The sequence below is a fragment of the Budorcas taxicolor genome, chromosome 7 (genome assembly GCF_023091745.1).
Source record: "Budorcas taxicolor isolate Tak-1 chromosome 7, Takin1.1, whole genome shotgun sequence".
NCBI lineage: Eukaryota > Metazoa > Chordata > Mammalia > Artiodactyla > Bovidae > Budorcas > Budorcas taxicolor.
In genome coordinates, this window is record NC_068916.1 from 23,199,273 (window position 1) to 23,223,908 (window position 24,636).

Sequence of the window (24,636 nt, forward strand, 5' to 3'; positions counted from 1 at the left end):
CAGGGTGTGTTTCTGCTCTATCTCTTCCTTCCCTGTTGGCTTCTTACTCAACTGACTTTCCTTTTATGGTTGGAAGATAGCTGCCGGGCTGAAATTCAGCAGGAAAAAAGGGACCTTGATCCCAGTATTTCTAGCGAATGTCTGAAGATCATTCTGATTGATTTCGATCATGTCTGCCATGACTGCCAGAAGTTAAGACATGTTTTATTCCTACATGAAATAAAGTACTGTGGTGATCTGAACTTATTCTACTAAATAATGACATTATTGAATTAAAAATAATGGTTCAAGCACATTATTCAACTTTCCCTATCTTCTTAAAAAGTTATTACCCCCCATTTAATCACAGAACAACAATAAAAAAGTAAATTCTTCCCTGAATATAAATCATTTTGAAGGATTCAGAATGTATTGGCAGATTACAACAAAGGTTTATGATATTCCTTAACAAAGCTGAAATCAAAACTAGATTTTCAGGGAGAAAACAAGGTTCTTATTTCACTTTTTTAAGATTATAATAGCAGAATCTAAAGAAAACAACTACATGGATATCTTGAGTTAGAGGAGCAGGAAAGGAGGTTTTAATGAGTTTTAAAATAGAATCATCTTGGGGCTTCCCTGGGTCCAGTGGTTAAAACTCCACTTCCACTGCAGGAGACACGTTTGTTCCCTAGTTGGGGAACTGAGATCCTGCCTGCCACCAGAAGCAGCCAAAAAATTAAAAAATAAAATAAATAAACTTAAAATAGAATCGGTTAAATACTCCATCCTGTGACTCAAGGCTCCTCAAAGACACTAGATCATCATCAACCCTCCTTCCTCAATCCCTGTGCACAAAACCAGGTCCTAAAAACAGAACAGAGATGTACACGTCACGAAGTCTTTTTGTCAATGTGCATTGCAAAGCCAAATGCAAATTATTCCTCATTTATGATGTTCTTACTATGTCTCATTCCTATAACTAGCACAGAAAACAGAAGGTAAACGATTCCATTTCTATTGACAGAGAAGATCGCAAAACCCTGGTGGCTCAGATGGTAAAGCTTCTGTCTACAATGCAGGAGACCTGGGTTCAATCCCTGGGTCGGGAAGATTCCCTGGAGAAGGAAATGGCAACCCACTGCAGTACTCTTGCCTAGAAAATCCCATGGACGGAGGAGCCTGGTGCAGGCTACTGTCCATGGGGTCGCAAAGAGTCGGACATGACTGAGCGACCTCACCTCTTCACCTCATGGGATTAAAAGCCAATTTTCAAACATATAAGAGAGGAGCTGATTTTCATGGCAAAGTTGAATAAAAACAAACAGCAAATTGAGTAGAACTAAGCACTTGAAAATGTGTTACACACAAGCCATCTTAAATCATAAGCCGAACTTCACTAGAGAAAAGCAGTGTGGTTAAAGAAACGTGCATAAAAAGAACATAATGATTTAAATCTATGAACTGACTTTCCAAATTCTCTACTGTTCAAATAATTTAGTTCAGTTAAATGTACAATGATGACTTTTTTAAGAAGACATAAATTTGTCACACACATCAGGGACATAAACACAGTCCTTGACATCACAGAATGTGTAATGTGCTACAAAGGGAATACACACAAACATTACTAGACAGTTCAGAACATAATGACGTATAAATGCCAGTGCGTAAAAACAAAGAGGAGAATCAGTGAACTGGGATGATTTCCACAGCAAGTAACAGAAAATCTAAAAGCACAACTGCTTAAACAATAAGACAGTTTCCTTTATCACATAATAAAGGAGTCTACTGTGAAGAGTACTGAATGTGAAGGAATAGTGAACGTGGCCCAGTGCTGCTGCTAAGTCGCTTCAGTCGTGTCCGACTCTGTGCGATCCCATAGACGGCAGCCCACCAGGCTCCCCTGTCCCTGGGATTCTCCAGGCAAAAACACTCGAGTGGGTTGCCATTTCCTTCTCCAATGCAGGAAAGTGAAAAGTGAAAGTGAAGTCGCTCAGTCGTGTCCGACTCTGTGCGACCCCATAGACGGCAGCCCACCAGGGAATCCTCCGTCCATGGGATTTTCCAGGCAAGAGTACTGGAGTGGGGTGCCACTGCCTTCTCCGGTGGCCTGGTTCTACCTCTCTGTAATTCTCCTAACTCTGCCCTCCTTTAGGTAAGGGAATAACCCTTCAGGCTGGCAGCACAAGAGCTGCAACAGTTCCAGATGTCACATTCAAACAAAACAAACTCTGGAGGAGGGACCACTTCTTTTCCTCTTTCTCAAAAGCAAGAAAACCTTTCCCAATAGCTTCTCTCTGACTTTCCTTTTATTTCCAAAACTGGATCTCATGCCCAGTCCTTTGGAACAATCACTTCCAAAGGCAATGAGACCTACGTAAGGAAGATTAGACTGGATGCTGTAACTATGATGACCATCTCTTTAAAGATGGCTGAATATATAAAGGAAGACAAGCCTTGGAAGATGCTATGATTTGGACTGGTGACAAAAAAAAGTGACAGAAAATACACAGGCAAAGGAAGGGATGTGTCTAACTGAAGAAGAAAGTCGAATTGCAAACATACATTAAACATACTGTTAGCAGTAAAGAATTCTCTTAAACCATGCTCGAGTCATTCTCTGTAACACAAAAATTAGCTTACTATTCGACAGTCAGTAAACGCTAAGCATGCACGAGGAGTAGCCCTCTCTTTATGGGAAGGATTTAGATTAATCACCAGTGGGGACAGTCAGACTCACCACTCACTCCTTTCAAAAGAGCTCTCTCTGGGTTGAGAACATTCCGTATTATGCATACAGATGACTGCAGACTCACTGTCAGTGGGAGTTGTTCCTTGATGGTTTCTGTTCATTTGGGTTTGAGGTTTTACTCAAAAATCCACACACTCACAGCTGGTCCTATCTGCAAATGAAAGCATGCAATTAGGAGGCAAAAAGCTGCTGGGAGCAATTCCTTCCTCCCCCACCCACCTATGATTAACTGATCCATGTGAAAACTGAATTTAAATACCAGATTCACTAAGTCCAATGTTCAAACTAAGCAACTTATACTTCAAAGGGTGTAATGTGCTTATTACAGTTACCACCCTTTCCCATCATGTAAATTTACTGTAGTGTCCACAATATACCAGGTGGAACTCTCGTGGGCTGGGTGGAATCCAATACACATTTGTGTTTGGTGGCAGCACACAGGGTTGGCTTACATAGGGGGCTAAAGGAGAGCTGCCAACACTTATAAATTAGAAGACTTCACATAAAAATCAAATTATCTGACCTCTCTTGGAGGAAAAAAGAAAAAAACCCAGAAGATCTGGCAATACTGGGCCCACTTTCCCACGTGGTAATAATCTGTTGGAGCTGATCAGCAGCTAATCTTTCAGATGGGACATGGGTTTTGCAGTTCTCCATACATGTCATCCGGAGAAGGCAATGGCACCCCACTCCAGTACTCTTGCCTGGAAAATCCCATGGACAGAGGAGCCTGGTGAGCCGCAGTCCATGGGGTCGCGAAGAGTCGGACACGACTGAGCGACTTCACTTTCACTTTTCACTTTCATGCGTTGGAGAAGGAAATGGCAACCCACTCCAGTGTTCTTGCCTGGAGAATCCCAGGGACAGGGGAGCCTGGTGGGCTGCCGTCTATGGGGTCGCACAGAGTCAGACACGACTGAAGCAACTTAGCAGCAGCAGCAGCATACATGTCATCACTCTCATCTATCATAATCCAGCTCACGGTTATCTGTCTGGAGCCTGCTGGCATCTGAACTTGCAAACTCTGCTATATATTTATAATAGCTCATGGGAAATATTTATTACTATCAAAGCCAAGTCTGTTTTTCTGCCTTGTGGATACAATACAGCATAAGAATAACCACGTTGGCTCGGGAGTCAGAGGTCGCTAGGTTTGAGATCTAATGCTGCAAAGTAACTATTTATGTGATCTCAGGTCTGTTTTTAACCTAAAGTATATACTTCTTCATTTATAGTCCTCCAAATAAACATATAAGCAGTTAAAAACAGTCAAAAAACAACAGGTCTAAAATCCAACATGTCCAGGCTGAACTGGTAACCCCAAATCCACTGCTTTCTGACAGTCTTTCTCATTTCAGTAAACTGGCCTGGAATCCTTGCAGTTTCAGTTCCAGACGCAAACCTCAAAGTCTTTATCGTATACTCTCCCTCATCCTCCCAAAAATCATCAAAATGGTTGATTCTCTAGATATATAATTTGAACAGATTCTAAGAGTCTCATAAAAACCATAAAAACAAACAGCAATTCCTCCCTCAGAATCAGTTACCTTCTTGAAACTGCCCATAAATTCAACTATTTAAATAATGATAGCTTGAAATTTCAAGGTCCTATATTGTAAGGAATATTTAGTATTCCATAAAAAGAAAATACTGGGGATGTTACATATCAAAGTGACACATTACATTTTATAAGCTTATAGTGAAATGAAGTCGCTCAGTCGTGTCCGACTCTTTGTGACCCTATGAACTGTAGCCTACCAGGCTCCTCTGTCCATGGAATTTTCCAGGCAAGAGTTCTGGAGTGGGTTGCCATTTCCTTCTCTAGGGGATCTTCCCCACCCAGGGATCGAACCCAGGTCTCCCGCACTGCAGGCAGATGCTTTACCATCTGAGCCACCAGAGAAGCCAAGCTGACAATAAGATGGGTCATTATGCTTAATTTGAATAATTAAGAAAATAGAAAGATGACCAGAACTAATGGAATGAGTTTAGGAAGGTTATGGGATACAAAATCAATACTCAAAAATCAATTCTTTTCTATAGAACATTTGTTCACTTACTCTATATCCCAGCCATTACACTCCTAGGTATTTATCTAAGAAAAAGTGTACGTCTACAAAGCAGCTTTATTTTTAAGAGCCAAAAACTAGAAACAACTCATCTTTCCACCAACAGATGAGTATATAAACAAAATATAAAGCCATTCAATTTAGTACTACTTGCAGTAAAAAATATTATACATTCACTGACATGAATGGATCTCAAAATTATTACGCTGAGAAGCCAAGAGTATACAGTATAGAATCCATTTATATAAAATTCCAGAACCACAAGTGATAGAAAGCAGTTCAGCTGACTGCCTGGGAACAGGCAGGGTATGTGGCCAAGAGAAGAGGAAAGGCCTACAAACAGCTTTTGCTGGCGATATTTTTATTACATTGAGTGTGGTGATAGTTTCATGGGGGGTGCGTGCGTGCGTGCGTGCGTGCGTGTATAAATTAACCAAATGGCATACTTTCAATATATGTAATTAATTTTAAGATAAACTAATTCATTGCAAGTCAGTAATTGGTAGCAAGACTGATTAATATGAAAAATAGAACCCTTTTAATGCATTAAGTTTGAAAATCATGGCCACATGTACACCAGAAGCTAACACAACATTGTTAATCAACTACACTCCAATATAAAACTTTAAAAATTTTTTAGAAAAACTAAAAAGAAAGAAAATTACGGTCACAATCTCTCTTCAGAAATAACTCTTTCAGAAGTTATATATATATATATATATATATATATTTCATGCATGTAAATCATTTAAGTTAGACCACACCCTCACACTGAACATAAAAAAAAACTCAGAATGACTTAGAAACTTAAATATAAAACACCAAAAACTTCTAGAAAAGAGAGGCAACACATTCTCTGACATAAATCATACCAATATTCTTTTAGGTCAGTCTCCCACGGCAACAGAAATAAAAGCAAACTAAATAAGCAAGACCTAATCAAGCTTATAAGCTTTTGCATAGCATAAACAAAAAGACAATCTACAAACTGGGAGAAAATATTTGCAAATGATGTGACCACTGAGGGCTTAATTTCCAAAATATATATAAACAGCTCATACAACTCAACAACAACAAAAAACAAACGACTCAATAAAAAAAGAACAAATCTAAACAGACATTTCTCCAAAGACATACAGATGGCCAACAGGCACATGAAAAGATGCTCAACATTGCTAATTATTAGAGAAATGCAAACCAAAATTACAATGAGATTTCACTTCGCACCAGTCAGAATGGCCATCGTCAAAAATTCTACCATTAAAAGATGTTGGCAAGGGTGTTGAGAAGAGGGAGCCTTACTACACTTTTGGTAAAAATGTAAATTAGTGCAGTCACTATGAAAAACAGTACAGAGGTTCCTCGAAAAACTAAAAACAGAACTACCATGTGATCCAGCAATCCCATTCCTGAGCATATATCCAGGCCCCTATATTCACAGCAGCACTACTCACAACAGCCAAGACGCTACAGCAGTATAATGTCCACTGACAGGTGAGCAGATAGAGAAGATGTGGTAACGTATATGCAATGGAGTATTACTTAGCCATAAAAAGGAACTATGTCACATGCAGCAACATGGATGGACCCGGAGATTATCATACTAAGCAAAGTAAGTCACAGGAACACAAATACCACATGATATCACTTATATGTGGAACCTAAAATACACGTGAACATACCGAAGAAACAAACAGACTCAGAGTCACAGAGAACAGACTAGTGGTTACCAAGGGGGAGGAGGGATGGGAGAGGGAAGGACTGGGAGCTCGGGTCAACAGACACCAACTGTCATATACAGAATGAATAAACAAGGTCCTACTGCACAGCACATGGAGCTACATTCAATGTCCTGTCGTAATTCCATTATGACAAGTCGTAATGGAAAAGAATACGAAGAAGTACATATGTGTAACTGAACCACTTTGACGTACAGCAGAAATTAACACAACACTGTAAATCAACTACACTTCAATAAGAAAATAGATCCTGGAGTCAAACTGTCAAAGTTTGAGTTCTGGCTTTGCCACTTATTAGATATGTTGATTTTTGGCAAGTTATTCACCATGCCTCACTTTGCTAAACTGTAAAATAGGGTATAATTCATAAGGCAATTTTGCTGTCTCAATTAGGTTAATACATGTAAAGTGCTTGAAACATGGTCTGGCATAAAGTAAGCCCTCAGGAATGTGGACATCAGAGGGGAACAGGGTTTTTAACACATGGTACAACATTACAAGAGTAATTTTCCCAGCAAGTCACAGGACATTTTTAAATACATATACGGATTTGCAGCAACTGCAGTATGATATAGTGTTTGATAAGAGTTTACCTGTATTTTGTTTATGGTTAGTATTAAGCCATTTCATTATTTTCAATTTTGACTGCCATAGAGAACTGCAGCAAAATATTTTACTTTCATGACAGTTTCATCAACTATAAATGAGGACAAGGCCACTTCAGAGAATTCTTGTAAGAAGGAAATAACACGTATCAAGTGTTTACACGCTTGGCACATGGTATCTACAAACTGATACTATCTCATTATGCTATTATTGTATACAGGTCCATATATATAATATGTATATACTGTGTAAGCACATTACAACTAGAGCATTACTAACTGTCCATCCAGTCCTTATTTGCTTAGATTGTCCCAGTTTGCACAGGTTTTCACAAATTAAATATTAAAAGCCACTCTCCTTTCTATCACAGTGTGTCCCAGTTTAAGATGATAAACTATCTCAGTACGTCCCAGTTTAGATGATACATTATATGATCACCCTAATATGTAACTAAAATACTTTCAACATTTTCCCTCTATCTAGATCTTCATCCTCTTAATGTGCCCTTATTCCCTTTTTAGGGACACTAGCTCTTTGCTATTCAAAGCACCATCCACTTTCCACACACAAATACGCACACACTCACGCACTCACTCAGGCTCTCATCTCCTTATCCAAGTGACTGGTGACCTCAGTGCTTCAAGTCCCGCTCCCTCTCTGGTCTCATACACCTCAGCAAGGTCACACTTCCTGAAACCAATCTTTCTGAAATCCCTATCTGTTCTTCTGACTTGAATTCCAGATCCACACTTGGGGAGCTGGGATTTCCCTGGCCATCCAGTGGTCAGTGCTCTGTGTTTCCACTGCTGGGGTGGCGGTTCAGTCTCTGGTCAGGGGAGTTAAGAACCCACATGCCAAGCTGCATGGCCAAAAAAAATTTTTTTAATTAAAAAATAAATGAATAAAACCTCAATGAAACTAAGCCACGCCCGCAGGGCAACCCAAGACGGGTGGGTCATGGTGGAGAGGGCTGACAGAATGTGGTCCACTGGAGAAGGGAATGGCAAACCACTTCAGTATTCTTGCTTTGAGAATCCCATGAACAGTATGAAAAGGCAAAATAATAGGATACTGAAAGAGGAACTCCCCAGGTCAGTAGGTGCCCAACACGCTACTGGAGATCAGTGGAGAGTGAGCCGCGTGCTGCGATTCACGGGGTCACAAAGAGTCGGACACGACTGAGCGACTGAACTGAAGAACCTAAAAACACCACCAAAGTATTAAAACTTTAGCGCTCTTTAGGGATATCTGCATTTTAACTCCTAGAGAGATGATACCTTAATCCAAAGTAGAGAATGTTTTAATAACATGAATTTCAGTTACTGTGACAGGTGAGTAGGGAAGATCATTTGAGGACCATTTTCTTTCCACAAATCGAAAAATTTAGGTGGGTTTCTACGAAATACATATGTTGTAAGCCTGGATTTCCTCCTTCTTTGCAGGTTCCCAAATAATCCAAAGACACCAAAGGCTGCAGCTCAAATACTAGACAACAGTTCTTGACGGCTGTGTCCAGGGCCCTCCTTTCAGGCTACAAACGCTCCCCTGGTCATTTCGGTCACTCCCGAGTTCAACTACTATTTAGATGCTGATGCAAGTCCCATCTCCAGCACAGAGCTCTGCAGCCTCACGTACCCAGCTGCGTCCAGCACTTCAGCCCTGCCTCTAGCTTCACTGAACTCCCTCCCCGCCAGCTCTTACTGCATGCCCATTCAGCTCCCTCATCTGCCCAGTTCCCCACACCAAAACAAGGGTATTTATTATCCCTGCCTCCTGCCCTTCATTCTCTCCCTCCACAGCCAAGTCACCAAATTCCCTCCACTGTTTTTCTAACCTGTTTCTTCTCAACCCCAAAGCCACCAGTCAAGGTCTGGGCACCACCACTATGTCTAAAAAGTTCCATAATAATTGCAAACCGATCTCCTGGTTGCCTGTCTCGGTCCCTCCAATTCATTCCCATTTCAGCTAGAATGATCCTTCTAAAATCAATGTCGGATTGTGTTTTTTCCCTACTTTAATACACCCTTTAATGACTCCCCATTATCCTTAAGAACAGTTCAGTTCCTTAATATGATTTCCAAGGGCCTTTATGATTTGGTCCCCATTTTGGTCTTCAACCTCATTTACTGCCTCTTCAGTATTCAACCATTCTCAATTTCTTTTTGCTTCTCAAAAACACTAGGTTCACTCTCTCGCTCGCTCGCTTCTGGAGCATCATATTTGCTGACCACCTCTGCAGGACATACTCTTCAGGACTTGACATGGCCATCACTTCCTTTAGGAAGCCTTCTCCAACCCTCCAAACCTATGATGGGCACTCTTCCCATGTATCATGTGGGCACTTACACTGCAGAGTTTATCAGTTCTGGCTGTACCTACAAACCGGGAAAGGAGGTGTTACTTAGGCCCAGAATTTCTGATATAGAAGTTCGAGAATATGCCATCCTGTTTTGGGTGCCCCATCTTCAGAGACATTAACAAACTAGAATGCATCCAAAGAAGAGAAAGCAGGATGGCGCGGAGTCTGAAAGCTGTGTCACGTAAGAGAGTTAGCCTGGCAAAAAGCACAGGGAAAGATACGATAGCGTTCAAATAATCGTGGGTCTTAGTATACAGCATGCGAAAAGAGAAAAAAAAGACTGACTGTGGGTTGACTGTCAAAGAAGATGGATCAAGAGCCATTAACGTACAAGTTTCAGAGAGGCCTCCAAAAGATACTGGGTTGTCTAGAGAAGTAGTGAATTCACAGTCACTAGAAATTTTATAGATCAGGGACACTAAAAATATTCCTACATGTCAGACTAGACAATATCTAAAGACCAAATGAATCCTCAAGATTTTAAGACACCTAAATTCATAAAATATTTAGAACATGACTAGATAGCAACTGAATTAAACTACATTACTTAGCCCTCCCAAATAAGAGTAACTTTCTAAGATGTGAGATTTAACTGCCTGTTTCGTAAAAAAAAATCAGAGGAATTATTAATCATAAAAATAACTAAATACATTGTTTTTAAATGAACTTTTTAAAGGAAAAAAATGAGACATTTTCAATTACAATGAAAGAAAGGAGAGTCTCCTTTCTCTTTTGACTCTGTGAAAAAAAAAAGAGACACCGAAATGCCAATTTGTCAATCTGTTTATATACAACACATTTCTCCAAGGGTAAAACAGCATCTAAAAAGGCTTATTTGGGACATACTAACTTTTAAGAAGATTTTGGAGGCTAACAAATATTTGGTTTCTGATTTACACATGGGAAAGAGGAAAAAGGCAAGGGAGAATTTTAAAAGGTTTCCTAATGTTTCACAGAAGTGTAATGGCTATGGGCACAAGAAAAACTACTAAGAATGGAGGGGGAGGGGGTTTGTCCTTTCTGAAAAGGAAGCCATTTTTGCATGAGTGAGAATAAAAACGCAAAAAAAGAATATAAGGTATTTATCCTCATGGTATGACTTAAGAAAAAAAAGCACATAGAATGTCTAAATTAGTAACTCACTGTCATGTTTAACGCATTACTACTTATAATCTCCATACTCTCCTTTTACCACATAGGAAAAAAAATTTATTTTCATTAAAACATCAGCTTCAATAAATATGTTGCACTCTTAAGCATGATGAGATTTTTTTTTCTCTCCACGGAACAACTTTACAGTAAGAGTAAAATAAACTGTAAAACATTATCTTTCTGTACAACTTTCCAAAACACTTCTGCATATAAGACAGGCTGTAACACGGAAGCAACCTACACTGGGAAAGACTGCTATGGGTTGAATTTTGTCCCATTCTCTGTCTAAGCCCACCCCTCCCACCTCAAATATGTTGAAGTCCTAACCCCCAGTACCTCTGAATGTGACCTTATGTGGAAACAGGGTTATCAGTGATGTAATACTGGAGTAGGGTGGGCCCCTAAATCCAATATGGTCAGTGTCATTATGAGAAGCTGGCCTTGTGAAGGAAACAAGACACACTAACAGAAAAACCACACGCTGACATCAGAGGTTGAATTATGCAACTGCAGGGCTGGGGAATACCAAAGATTGCCAGCAACCCAGCAGAGGTTAGGGCAAGGCAAGGAAGGGCTCTCCGACAGGTTTCAGGAGAAACGTGGCCCAGCTGACACCTTCATTTTCGACCTCCAGCCTCCACAATGGTGAGAGAACGAGTTTCTGTGATACTTCATTGTGGAAACTCCAGGAAATAAATATAGCTTCCATTTGATTAGAAGAGTGAAAAAAGTCAAGAGAAAGTTCAATGTTACAGTCATAATCACTGTAACTCATCAGCCAACTAAAACAGGACTTGGCCTTCCTTTTGAACAGTCTCCGTCAACAAGGTCTCCAGCTCATCACAGAAGTGAATGCACGTTTCTATTCACTATCCCATTTACTCATCATCTAGGACAGATGGCTATCTAGGCCACTAGGTTTTACAAATGTGTGTGTTTTTCCATCGTCTTCTATTTGGACAGTTTTCCACGTACTTATATCTTAATCGCTTATTTTGACTAGACGGTACAAATACATAGTAAAATGGGATATAACGTGTTTCACCCTTATTCTCCTGTCCACAGAACACCCTTCGTTCCAAAGATGACCATTAATCGGTTATGTATCTTTCCTCTGAGATTCCCTTCATTCGGAAAAATGTATCATGAACCTGACAGACATCATGGTAACCTACTCTGCGTGTTATTCTGCACATTGTTCTGACTGCTTCGTGCACGTGGCGATCGTTCTGTATATGGAGGACTTATTTGCCGTGCAGTACTCGACTCTACAGATGCACCACACATTCAACCAATGTCACAGAGACGGCTATCTAGATCGCCGCCAGTGTTTCCAACAGTAATCACAAATGATGCCATCTCTATTATCTTTCCACTGAGTCCTTTCTTTGCTAGCCTATTTAAAATGGCATTCCCTATTCCCTAGCCTGGCCCTCCTTATCTTGCTCCCATGCTTTCCTTTTTCTTCACAGTGCTTTAGTTTTTGTTTGGCACTATAAATGCATTATATATAATGTATGTATTAAATACAACTCACTTATTTTCATCACCCCCCAGAATGTAGGGTCTTATGAAGAGACATTTTTATTTTAGTTTGCAGCTGAACACCTAATACCTGAGTGACTCCCACACAGCTAAAGCAGTTAGTGTTTACTGAATAACTGAATATTTTATTTAAGCCCACATAAGAAAAACACAGTGCTCACTTAGGGAGCAACATATACCAAAAAAAAAAAAAAGAAAACACTACGTAACTAAAAACTACATCTTCCTTTCAAGGTAAAATAAGTCTCAGTTCCCAAACTCATCAGTAACTTGTCCTCTTTATCTTGTATTAATTTTCCATCGTGTCAAATGAAATTGTTACATTTTAGTTTGACTCAGATTTGATATACCCTGTGAACTTAATTGAGCCTATCTGACCAAGGATGTTTTCTGCCCCTTCAGAATATTAACCCAAATAACAGGCACTTAATTGAGTCTGCTTCGCTATATGCAGTGGCCCTCCTACACTGACAATATCATTAGCATGCAATTTCTTCTACCAGCTGTGCTTTCTCAGAGAGTGACTCAGTATGGTATTATTTCTGGTAAATGCAGAGGGGGCTGAAATCTCAACTTATCTTGAGAAAGTCAGTACATCTTTAATTTGTCCCAATTGCCTAATAAGGAATGAAGATGTGATAAATCGCATCATTGTCTTGCAGAGAAGCACACGAGGGCCTAAAAGTACAACAAGTTGTTCATTGAGAACTGAAAGTTGTGGGGGCCGGGGGAGACTTTTAGCAAAAATAACAACGAACGGAAAATAGATTCTTAGCCATTTTTAGATTAAAATCTGACAAACCTGCTGCTTGTACGATAAAACTCTCTAAAGGTTCAACCGTCCAACATACAACTTTATAGGCATACATATTATTACCGCTTACTGTGACGACCTCCATTTGAAGCAAGACCAGCGACCAACAGTTTATTTCAAGAGAACGCAGCAGACTGGCTTCCTAACAACGTTAGTTCCACACATTTCTGCACGAATACGACCGATCATGCCTGCAACCAAGAGCCAAGCAACCCCTAAATCTAGCAGAGCAATCATTAGGAAGGTTCGTGGGCACTGGGTCATGTGTATTACAACAGCAGCACTTTCAAAAGTTCTTGATGCTTAAGAGCAGAAGGGAAAACGTGATGTAAGAAACTGCAAGGTAACTTAGATGTAAACAACAATCTTGATCTTACATGCATTCTGAAAATTGGATTTCTGAAAAATAATTCACATATTTTTGAAAACAATTATGGCCACGTAACAATAACTTGGGAGACTTTTTTGATGAGAAAAAGGAGTGTACTGGATTGCTTATGAAGGCTTTCCCAACACCCAAAAGTTTTTATGCTGATACATGTCCATCTAATATGTTTAAGGTTTTCTTTTTTTATACTCATCGTTGGAAAATCAAAAATTCATCCTGCTGTCCCGTATGAGGTAGAGATCCAGTTTCTTTTCTTCTTCTCCTAATTTTAGAGATCCAGTTTCTTTTCTTCTTCTCCTAATTTTTCTATTTTAGCAATCTCTTCCATGAGGTTCTGATCACCATGTTCACTGCTCCATCAGTTCAGTTCAGTCACTCAGTCGTGTCCGACTCTTTGCGACCCCATGAGTCGCAGCACGCCAGGCCTCTCTGTCCATCACCAACTCCCGGAGTTCACTCAGACTCACGTCCATCGAGTCCGTGATGCCATCCAGCCATCTCATCCTCTGCTGTCCCCTTCTCCTCCTGCCCCCAATCCCTCCCAGCATCAGAGTCTTTTCCAATGAGTCAACTCTTCGCATGACGTGGCCAAAGTACTGGAGTTTCAGCTTTAGCATCATTCCTTCCAAAGAAATCCCAGGGCTGATCTCCTTCAGAATGGACTGGTTGGATCTCCTTGCAGTCCAAGGGACTCTCAAGAGTCTTCTCCAACACCACAGTTCAGAAGCATCAATTCTTCGGCACTCAGCTTTCTTCACAGTCCAACTCTCACATCCATACATGACCACAGGAAAAACCACAGCCTTGACTAGACGGACCTTTGTTGGGAAAGTAATGCTCCATGAACTACTATAAAGACTATTCTATCTCATCGTAAAGGTCAATTATAAATTTGTCAAAGCTTCCAAGGCAAAATTTTAAAGCAAATGAGATAATTTACTTAGAAGGATAAACGCACAACACCAATTAAAGCAGAAGATAACGTTGTTCTGCTAACTCGAGGATCTGCAACCCAGCGCGAGGTGCGGCACTTTCCAGGAGGTACACAGGTCTGGACAGCTTTAAGGAAATCAATCTCTAGATCTCCAACTCCCTCCTGTACCCTTGACTAAACCTGACGTGCATCATTCATTCTCTTACCACCTCCCCTTTTACAGTAGCTCTCCCAACGTGACAGAAGACAGTCATACTTTTTACCTCTCATAAAGCTTAGTAAGGAACTTTGCTTCCAAGAAATTGCCAGGGCACCAAAGGGATAACTGGGAGGATAAGGAAGAGTCTCATATAAGCAAAGCAAGAAATACTGAAAGAAACTCATGGCAAAAAACTCCTTACCTGATCAATCAATTAATGGTAAGACTCCTTACCTAATCAATCAGTGTTAGAATTCACAAGTGAAAGTAGTTATCCAGTGGTTGTTCAGTGCAGAAATTGTCATTTTTATTAGAACTGAAAAAGTAGATATTTCTGACAAGAAAACATATCCACTTTGGCTGGTTTGACAACAAGGACTAACAAGTTTCATAGCAACATTTTCCATGAAAATGAGTCAGCAGAACCCATGAGGTCAAGGTTTTCGGCAAATAGTGTTTGTTTTTTGCAACGAACTCTGATGCATATGGTATTTCAAGATCAAAATATGCACTGCTTAATTTTCCACAGAATTAGAATTTAAAAATTTACAAACTGTATGGAAACACAAAAGGCCATGAATAGCCAAAGCAATCTTGAGGGGGGGAAAAAAACAGCTGGAGAATCAGGTTCCCTGACTTCAGACTACACTATTAAGCTACAGTGATCAAGACAGTGTGGTACTGGCACAAAAACAGAAATACAAATCAATGGAAAAGGATAGAAAGTTCAGGGATAACCGTATGCACCTATGGTTAAAGGAAGTAAGGATATACAATGCAGAAAAGACAATCTCTTCAACAGGCAGTGCTAGGAACACTGGACAGCCACACGTGAAAGAATAAAATTAGGATACTCTCTAACACCATACACAGAAATAAACTCAAAATGGACTAAAACCTGAAATAAAGGTTGGATACTACAAAACTCTTAGAGGGAGACAAAGGCAGAACACTATTTGACATAAATTGCAGCAAGATCTCTTTTGATCCACCTCCAAGAAACATGAAAATAAAAACAAAACAAAAAAATGAGACCTAACTGAACTTAAAAGCCTTTGCACAACAAAGGCTACCAGAAATAAAACGAAAAGACAACCCAGAGGATGGGTGAAAATGGAGGAATTGACAAGGGATTAATCTCCAAAATATACAAACAGCTCACACGGCTCAATATTTAAAAAAAAAACAAAAACAGTGCAATCAAAAAATGGGTGGAAGATCTAAACCGATATTTCTCCAAAGACATACAGATGGCCAAAAAGCACATGAAAAGATGTTCAACATCACTAATTATGAGAGAAATGCAAATCAAAAGCACATGAAAGTATAATTTCATACCAATCAGAATGCCCATCAAAAAATCTACAAATAAAATATGCTGGGGAAAGTGTGATGAGAATGTAAACCGGTACAACTGCTATGGAGAAGAGCAAAAAGTAAAAAGGAAACACCGAACACTAAAATAGAACTGTATGTAATCCCACTCTGGGGCATATATCCAGAGAAAACGTAACTTCAAAATGATATATGCACCCCGATGTTCACTGCAGCACTATTTACAACAGCCAGGATATGGACGCAAGCTAAATTCTTTCACACAGGAAGAAATAAAGATGAAGTCCATATATACAGTGGAATATTACTCAGCCATAAAACAGAACAAAATAATGCCATTTGCAACAACATGAATGGACCTGCTGCTGCTGCTAAGTCGCTTCAGTCGTGTCCGACTCTGTGCGACCCCACAGACGGCAGCCCACCAGGCTCCCCCGTCCCTGGGATTCTCCAGGCAAGAACACTGGAGTGGGCTGCCATCTCCTTCTCCAATGCGTGAAAGTGAAAAGTGAAAGTAAAGTCGCTCAGTCGTGTCCAACTCTTCATGATCCCATGGACTGCAGCCCGCCAGGCTCCTCCATCCATGGGATTTTCCAGGCAAGAGTACTGGAGTGGGGTGCCATTGCCTTCTCCCTGAATGGACCTAGAGACTGTCAAACCCAGAGAAGTCAGGCAGACAGTGGAAGACAAATACCATGGGTGTGGAAGCTAAAAAAATGGTACAAATGAACTTATTTACAAAATATCAATAGAAACAGCCACAGTTGTCAAGAACACACTTACATTTGTTTGTTTTCTGTATTTGTTATTTGGTTACCAAGAGGGAAAGAGCAGTGGGAGGGATAAATTGGGACTGACATATACACACTACTATATATAAAATGGATAACTAATACGGACCTACTGCATAGCACAAGGCACTCTCCTCAATATTCCCTAATGACACAGGTGGGGAAAAGAATCTTTAAAAGAGAGTGGATATGTGTGTTTTTGTGTGTGAGTGTGTGTGTATATATATATAAAAACCAATTCACTTTGGTGCAGCAGAAACTAACACAACATTGTAAATCAACTATACTCCAATAATTTACTTTTAAAAATGCATTGCCTGGACCTCCCTGGCAGTCCAGCAGTTAAGACTTCCAATGCAGGAGGCATGGATTCAATCCCTGGTTGGGGAACTAAGATTCCTGTATGCTGAGTAGTGTGGCCAATAAACAAATAAGTGCACAGCCTATATTTATCCTCCTCCTCCCCATTTTAGAAATAAAATTCCCAAGAATTAGAGTTGTTCCACACTACAGTTATGAATTAAAAATCTGGTGTAATTATGAAGAATCAAAAGTTCTTTTTTAACAGTAGTCTGAAATGCTATAATATGATAATATGATACTGGCTGAACACAAAACAGTAACATTCGGAACAGTGAGTGATCTTGCTTTTCTTGGCTGAACAAATTTGTATCAGTAACATACAGAGCTATAGCTATGGTCATTTTTTTCTAATGTTTCTTTTACTCTGATAAAGAAATAGATGCTGTGATAAGTATAGAAATATACTTTTGATTGTATATTGTGAAAATATAGAAATGTTTTAAAATTTGGTATTCACTATCCCCCAAAGCTACAGACACTGAATAACAGCTGTACGTGTACAACCTTGTACCTACCATAGCACTCTGATGACGACTTCCCCTTGAAACGCTCCAAAATAGATGGTACATGCGGTGTACCTAATTTAACCACTTTTCTTTACTAAAACTTTTAGGTAATCTTCAATTTTCTTCAATATAAATAATACATCATTGAACATTTTTGGATAGAAAGCTTTTTTCATGATAAAAGAAATATGGTTGATCCATGCAAAGGAATAATATTCACTACAAAAAGGGATGATTACTTACACACACTAAAACATGGCTGAACCTTGAAAAACAAACATTAAATGAAAGAAGCCAGTTATAAAAAACGCAAATGGTACAATCACTTTGAAAAAGTTCAGTACCTCAGAATGTTAAACATCAAGTCACAACATAACCTAGCATTTCTACTCCTAAGTATGTATCTAAGATAAATTAAAACATACATCCACACTAAGTTCGAAGTAAATATTCATAGCACTATTATTCATGATAGCCAAAATGTAGAAACAAACCAAATATCCATTAACTGATGAACGGATTAACAAAATGTGGTATAGATTCATACAAATGAGTAACATTCAGCCATATTAGAGAATGAAGTGCTGATAAATGGTAAGGAGAGATGAACCCTGAAACATAATGCTACATGAAGAAAGCCACACACAGCAGGCCACAAATGGTATGAACTCACTCACATAAAATGTCCACACGAGGTACACCCAGAAAGAAAACAGACTAGTGGCTGTCACGGCTGGGAGGAAGGGGGGAATGGGGAATGACTACTGACTTCTTTTAGACGTGATAAAAATATTCTGAAATTAGATAGTGGTGATGCACGCACAGAACTTACATATATACTCTTAAAAGGTGACTTATGATTTTATAAATTACAATTCTGACACCAATTGCAATGTGAAGAGAACACCAACATCAAGCAATTCTCCAACACTTTCAATTCTGACAGCATCTACCTACAGACAGCATCACACCCTGTGAGTTAAGGGCTCAGTCCTTTAAGATGGCTCCCCTGCCCTTCAGAAGCCAAATTATAAACCCTGGTTGTCACTGTGTTTCTGAGCTTCCCACGAAACTCCTCAAAGGTTTGATTAATTTGCTAGATCTACTCACAGAATTCTGAGAAATATTTCACTTACTAGACTACCAGCTTAATAAAAAAAAAAAAAAGGTATAATTCAAGAACAGTCCTGTGATACACTGGGTAAGTCATGGGGCAAAGGGCACAGCGTTTCCATGTTCTGAGGACTCCACGCATTCAGCACCTCCTCGTGTTCACCGAATCCCATCTTTTCAGATTTTTATGGAAGTTTCACTATATGGAAATTGACTGAATTATGGCACTGGTGATTCAACCTCCAACCCCTTCCTCTCCAGGTCAGAGGGGTGTAGGACTGAAAGTTCCAACCCTCCTCTAATCACTCCTTCGGTTTCCCTGGCAACCAGTCCCCAACCTCACAAGCCTTTCAAAGTCATTCATTAACATAACAAAAGATACCTTACCCGCTCTCCTCACTCTTCGAAATCGCAATGGTTTTAGGAGCTCAGTGCCAGAAACAGGGACTAAGACCAAATAAATATTTATTACAAATCACAGTATCTGAATAAAGCTGTTAACAAAAAAAGACATTAACATCCTCCCTCCAAAAAAAAAAAAGGGTGGGGCGTTAAAGGAAGGGTACTTCCTGAGGGTTTACTCTTAGAGGCAGAAATATGACTAGCAAATATGATATGTGCCAAACTGTATTCAGAAAGGGTTCTACAGATTTATATGTTCTCTCCAGCAAAGTATTTAGTATCTACGTCACTGTACTGGGGTGAAAAAGCACCATTTCTCAAAGACGAAAAAAAGAGACTGGCTATTGATTATTATTAAAGTTGAACACTTCTTCCCTATTTCAGTCACATTTTTCTTTTGCAAAGGGTCAGCTGGTTAGTTGTTGGCCTTTAATACAGACATCTTTATGTATACAACTGTTACACATAAACATTTTTATTTCTCACTAAACAGAGAAATCAGTTACTTTCTTACCATTCTGGTCAGCAATAATTAACTCATCCTGAGTTCTACTTCAGCCTTTAACTTTAAAGTTTTCCTTGAGGTGAGTCTGAGTGAACTCCGGGAGATGGTGATAGACAGGGAGGCCTGGCGTGCTGCAATTCATGGGGTCGCAAAGTCGGACACGACTGAGCGACTGAACTGAGGTCAAAATACTCTTTAAAAAAGTTGCAACAACCACTCTCCCCCTCAAATAGGCAGGATGATGTGGCACTACAACGTGAGTCCACTTGGATTACATGTATTTCCACTTTCCTGAACGCAAATCACTGTTAAGGTAATTGTCCAAAGTGACCTGCAGAGATACTCTCAAATAATACCGAGCAGTAACAAAGAAAAAACTATTGACATCTTCTACAGGCCAAAGTAGAAGTACTGTGTACTTCATTTAATCGTAACAAACCTACTACCCTCACTTAATCTAAAAAGAACATAAAAATCCAGGGTAAGATCCTGCCATTCAGAAAATATACGGCAAAGTTATGAATCAAACTGAGGTGTGCCTGATTCTAAAGTCCACATTCTCTGTGCCACTTTATAGCTCTTCCCAAGCTCACTATGAGACAAGACTTTGAATACAAGTTCTGCCAATTACAACGTGACTAATTATTTCTAAGCTTCCTCAGTGTAGATGTACGATTTTTACAAAAACAAAGTCATTAGTCACAAAATAAATATAAAAATGGGAGGCTTAAAAACTCACTGCAAAATGGAACTTTTTAAAAATACCAATTTTTAAAACAGCAAGATGGAATAATTCTAAACACTCTTCTTGAATTTATCAAGATTCAAGATACCTACCAACAAGCAAAGGTCCTTGCATATCCATTTACACACATGTGGATCACTCAGTGAAAAACCGTTTTTTAGGGACTGACCACCAGTGCTCATTTTAGCCAACCAATGCATCATTTTTTCAGCAGAAAAAGCCACATCAACTACATTGCTTTTTATTCTCCTTTACCACATAACAGATGTTTTCAGCAATATATGTGCCATCCAGGAAGTAGCACCGTGTGGAGAAGCAGAGATGGCTACATTAGCTGCCTAAGAGATAGAGACTTCAGGGCCTGGTGAGCAAGCAGTAACACAACACAGAACAGGACAAGGTCGAGAAGAACAAAATCAGACCAAGAAATCAGCTACTCTACCCTACGTAACGGATACCACTGTGGTAACGGAGAAGTCATTTGAATTACACAACTCTTACAGGACCCTTCATTAGCTTTAAAAACTGCTATTTTAAGACCAAACCATCTACCTGACAAGAGTAGGACTGACATCCAAAGGATACAAGACACCAGTTTACAATCCCACGAAGATTTTCACACTCACGAAACAAAAAAGTAACCTGAGCATTAAGACAAGAGTCCATATACCAACATTTTCGTTTTCCAAGAACTCATTCCCTCTTCATTTAAAAAGGGTAGCATTATCTGATAAAATTAGATGAAGTCCTTCAATAAAACACATTTTTCTTTTAAAATATCTTAGTGTTAAAGTATCAATATGATTTGGGGCAAACCAAAAAATAGGAACTTAGGTACAGCCCCCTACTTTATACTAGGGCTATCATTAAAATAATTCTACTGTACATAGACTCATGTACTGTTTTCCTGAGCTGGTATAATACAATCAGGCTACTGTGCAATGGTAAGAGGGCTCTTAAGAAAAAAATTAATGCTGAAATAATTCTTGTCTTGAGGTAACTTTCTACATTCTACTCTCCATAAGCACCACTGTTTTCAATCACAACTTTAGTTGTACCCTGTATCAACAAAATTTCCACTCTGTAAGATCCTTTCAAACAAATAATGAAAAGTAATGTTTTTATAAAGATCACACTATCTGGTAACATACGACATTATAGAATAGTGTATGTACTGAGATCTTGCTTTTGCAGAAAAACACTTGTTTGTTGATTTGTCTGGAAGGACATTCATCAAAACTAGTAGATATCTCAGGTAGTTGACTAAGTAACAGTTATCTTAGCAGTTATCTTAAGGATTATGGATGTGCTTTTATTTTCTAGATTTTATGTGTATTCTGATTATCTGCATTTAACACGTTATTTTTTTAAGCTTGTTCATAAGACAGAACAATTTGAATTAAAGAAACCTGTGAGCCACATTTTATTCAATACCACCAATTCAAACCCACATATTCAGAATTAAGATAATGCAACTCAAGAAATGTTACTGAAATCTCCTCAGACAACAAGGTTCAGTTTTTAAACAATAAATTCCTTCAAACAGGAAAATGGTGCCTATAAGGAAGATGTAACTTCATGTCTGTTTTTACAACTGGGGGGGTAAAGGTGGAAAATGGCTTGGAATGCCCAGGTGACCAGAGATAAGGAAGACCATAGGGAAAAACTACTAACACTGGAGAAACAAGACAAAATAACTTCATTGATTTAGACACTGATTCGTAAAGAAAATCACAGAAGAGCAGAAAATAAATAAATTAGAGATAGTAAATACCTACAGGATGATAATGGGAAAAAGAAAAAGCCAGAAAAAACGGAATGCCCATATATTTATGCAAATCATTCTGAAAAGCAAATTTTAAAAATTATCTAACAATTTATAACTCAAATTGAACCAACTCTGGTTTCTTCACCAGAAAAAGCATGCCTTTCAATTAAGACTCAGTAGCAGAGCCAACAACCTCTTAAGAAATGTCTCAAGACCTTTTGTGCCTACTTTTGGAAAGAACTAGTTAAAAACGAGGTAAACAGCTAAGCAATTAATATGTAAACAGCCAATTTTTACATATTAAATCAATCTAGAAGTAATCGTCAGATGTGAAGGGAATGCAATTTTGAAAAAACACACAGGGTAAAAGCACAAAGGTAATTTTATTGACTCACATAAAGAAAATATCTTTCAACCATAATAAGTAACTCCACTAAGATAAACCATAACAAACTGCCAATATTCAAGCATTTTTAAAAAATCTATGAAAACAGCAATTTCATATGGTCCCACTCAAGAGGTCTAGTGATCGATATTTAACAACCATCTCTCTGGGGGAAAAAAGGCCCTGGTTTATAGCTTTTGCCCATTTTCCATTGTAGCCTGTCAATACACCATCACTGAACAGGAAGCTGGAGAGACGCACACAATCACACCATCAGTTCACCAGCTCCAAAACACCCCTGGTTCCACCGAATGCTCTGATCAAAGGATCATCAGCATGGCTCCTAAAATCTTCTCCTTCTCTAAAACAATCTGTTGCCTGAATTATCCAGTTTCCCACTTATGCTATGAAGAAAGTAAAACAGTGATGAGGGGGCAGGGGCTATTTTAAACTGAGCAGTGAGGAAATGAGTTGATATTTAAGTGAGATCTTAAAGATAAGAGGCCAACCGTAGGGGGAAGACTATTTCAGGCAGAGGAAACAACCCATGTAAAAGCCTTAATAAGGAAAGAACAAGCAGGACATGTTTAAGAAAACAAGCGTTAACGTGGCAAGCACGTAGTGAGCAAGGATGAAATACTCCTGAGAGGGTGGCAGGGCTGCGGCGTATACACAGCGTGGTTCTCTTTCCCGGATGAGTATAGCTTGTACTCTACTCTGAGTAGACTGGAGGCACTTTCACACAGTAGTTCAATAAATGTTAAAAGAATGAATGAATAAACACTTCAGTGAATCATTTTAACAATCCCTTATGAGACTTAGGTCAAAGCCTTATTAATCTTATTACCCTTCTCAATATAATCATTCTGGTTACTTTACAATCTATGTAGAACGCTATGAAGTTAAAGCAGTGTAAGTATGATGGGGATCAACCTATGAATATAGCTGAAATATTCATAGTGGTTAAGACTATCCATCAGAAATAAGTTGAAAACAAAACAAAACAAAAAAGACTATCCATCAGTTCAGAATTATCTTATTAATCCAAGATGGTTATTTCATATGTGAAATACTAACATATGAATTCAGATAGCTGCTAAAAGTACAGAATGACAAATTCAGTACTGTAGGAAAACATTTGCTAGCATGTCATCTGAAATGACTTTACACAGCAGGTAAGTAAGTTTTTAAAAAATTCTAATAGTCATATGTGTTCGTATAAATTATATTTTAATTTCATATTTAATGTGAAAGAAAAACAAAATACCAAGCCTGATTTATAGATATTATTGTTTAGGAGTTAAAGTATGTAACAAGCATAAACAAGTTAAATCATACTTGCATACTACAAAATCTGTAAAGATACATACATGTCTACACCTCTGTGATCATGAAAATTAATTCCATATTATTGGCCACAGAACAATCTGTCAGACAAGACAATCAAGGCAGAAATTACTACATATTACACAAATTAGGACTGGTTTATAGGGAATATATGCTGGCACATAAAAAATTACTCATTCAGGAGCATCTAAGCCACCTATCTCAATAATTTATTTTAAAAGATTTCTTTAAATCAATAGGAAATGAGACCTGTAACTCAGAAAAAAAATTCTTTTTAAATCTTGTCTCATCAGAATGAAACAGTTTGCATATACTCTTGAACTCTCATTTCCTACCTAAATAGCAGGTAAGCTGAAGTTTAAATATATTCAGTATCTTTCATTAAGAACACAAATATACATATAGTATGACTCAACAGGCATGTACACTAACATACCTAGCTGCTGCTTTACCAATGAATACAGTTAACGGTGCTGAGAGATCCCCCCTCGCCTTTGAGGGTGAGTAAACAGGCAGCGCAGTACCAAAAGGAGAAGGCCCAGTAGCAAATTTTTGTACCCTAAACATCCCTCCTGCAAATCTTGAGATTTCTGCTTGAGCGGTCTACAGAAGGAAAAAAAAAAAAAAAGCTAAGAATACTGCCAGGAAAACTACTCTTTTGGTAATGGCAACTGCCTTCCTTTAATAAAAGGAGTTTGGCAACAGAAAAACAATTAGTTTTGGTTTCAAGTCTCATTTGAGCCCATATTCCTGATAAAACAAAGGTAAGTGCAGTCCCAGTGTCTACATCCACGTAAATCAACAAGACTCAGAATTCAAGAAACAAAGCCTAAAGAA

At 38.8% G+C, this 24,636-nt stretch overlaps 1 protein-coding gene across 3 annotated transcripts in view; it reads right to left on the minus strand.

The window, feature by feature from the left end:
• CDC42SE2 (CDC42 small effector 2) overlaps window positions 1-24,636 on the minus strand; it is a 118,055-nt gene that overhangs the window by 84,133 nt on the left and 9,286 nt on the right. For 2 of the 3 annotated variants that reach the window (XM_052643257.1, XM_052643258.1), the window contains exon 2: window positions 2,723-2,885. The gene's annotated coding sequence lies outside the window, so the exon portion shown is untranslated. The remainder of the gene's footprint in view (window positions 1-2,722; window positions 2,886-24,636) is intronic. The other variant, XM_052643259.1, reaches the window with a different exon arrangement.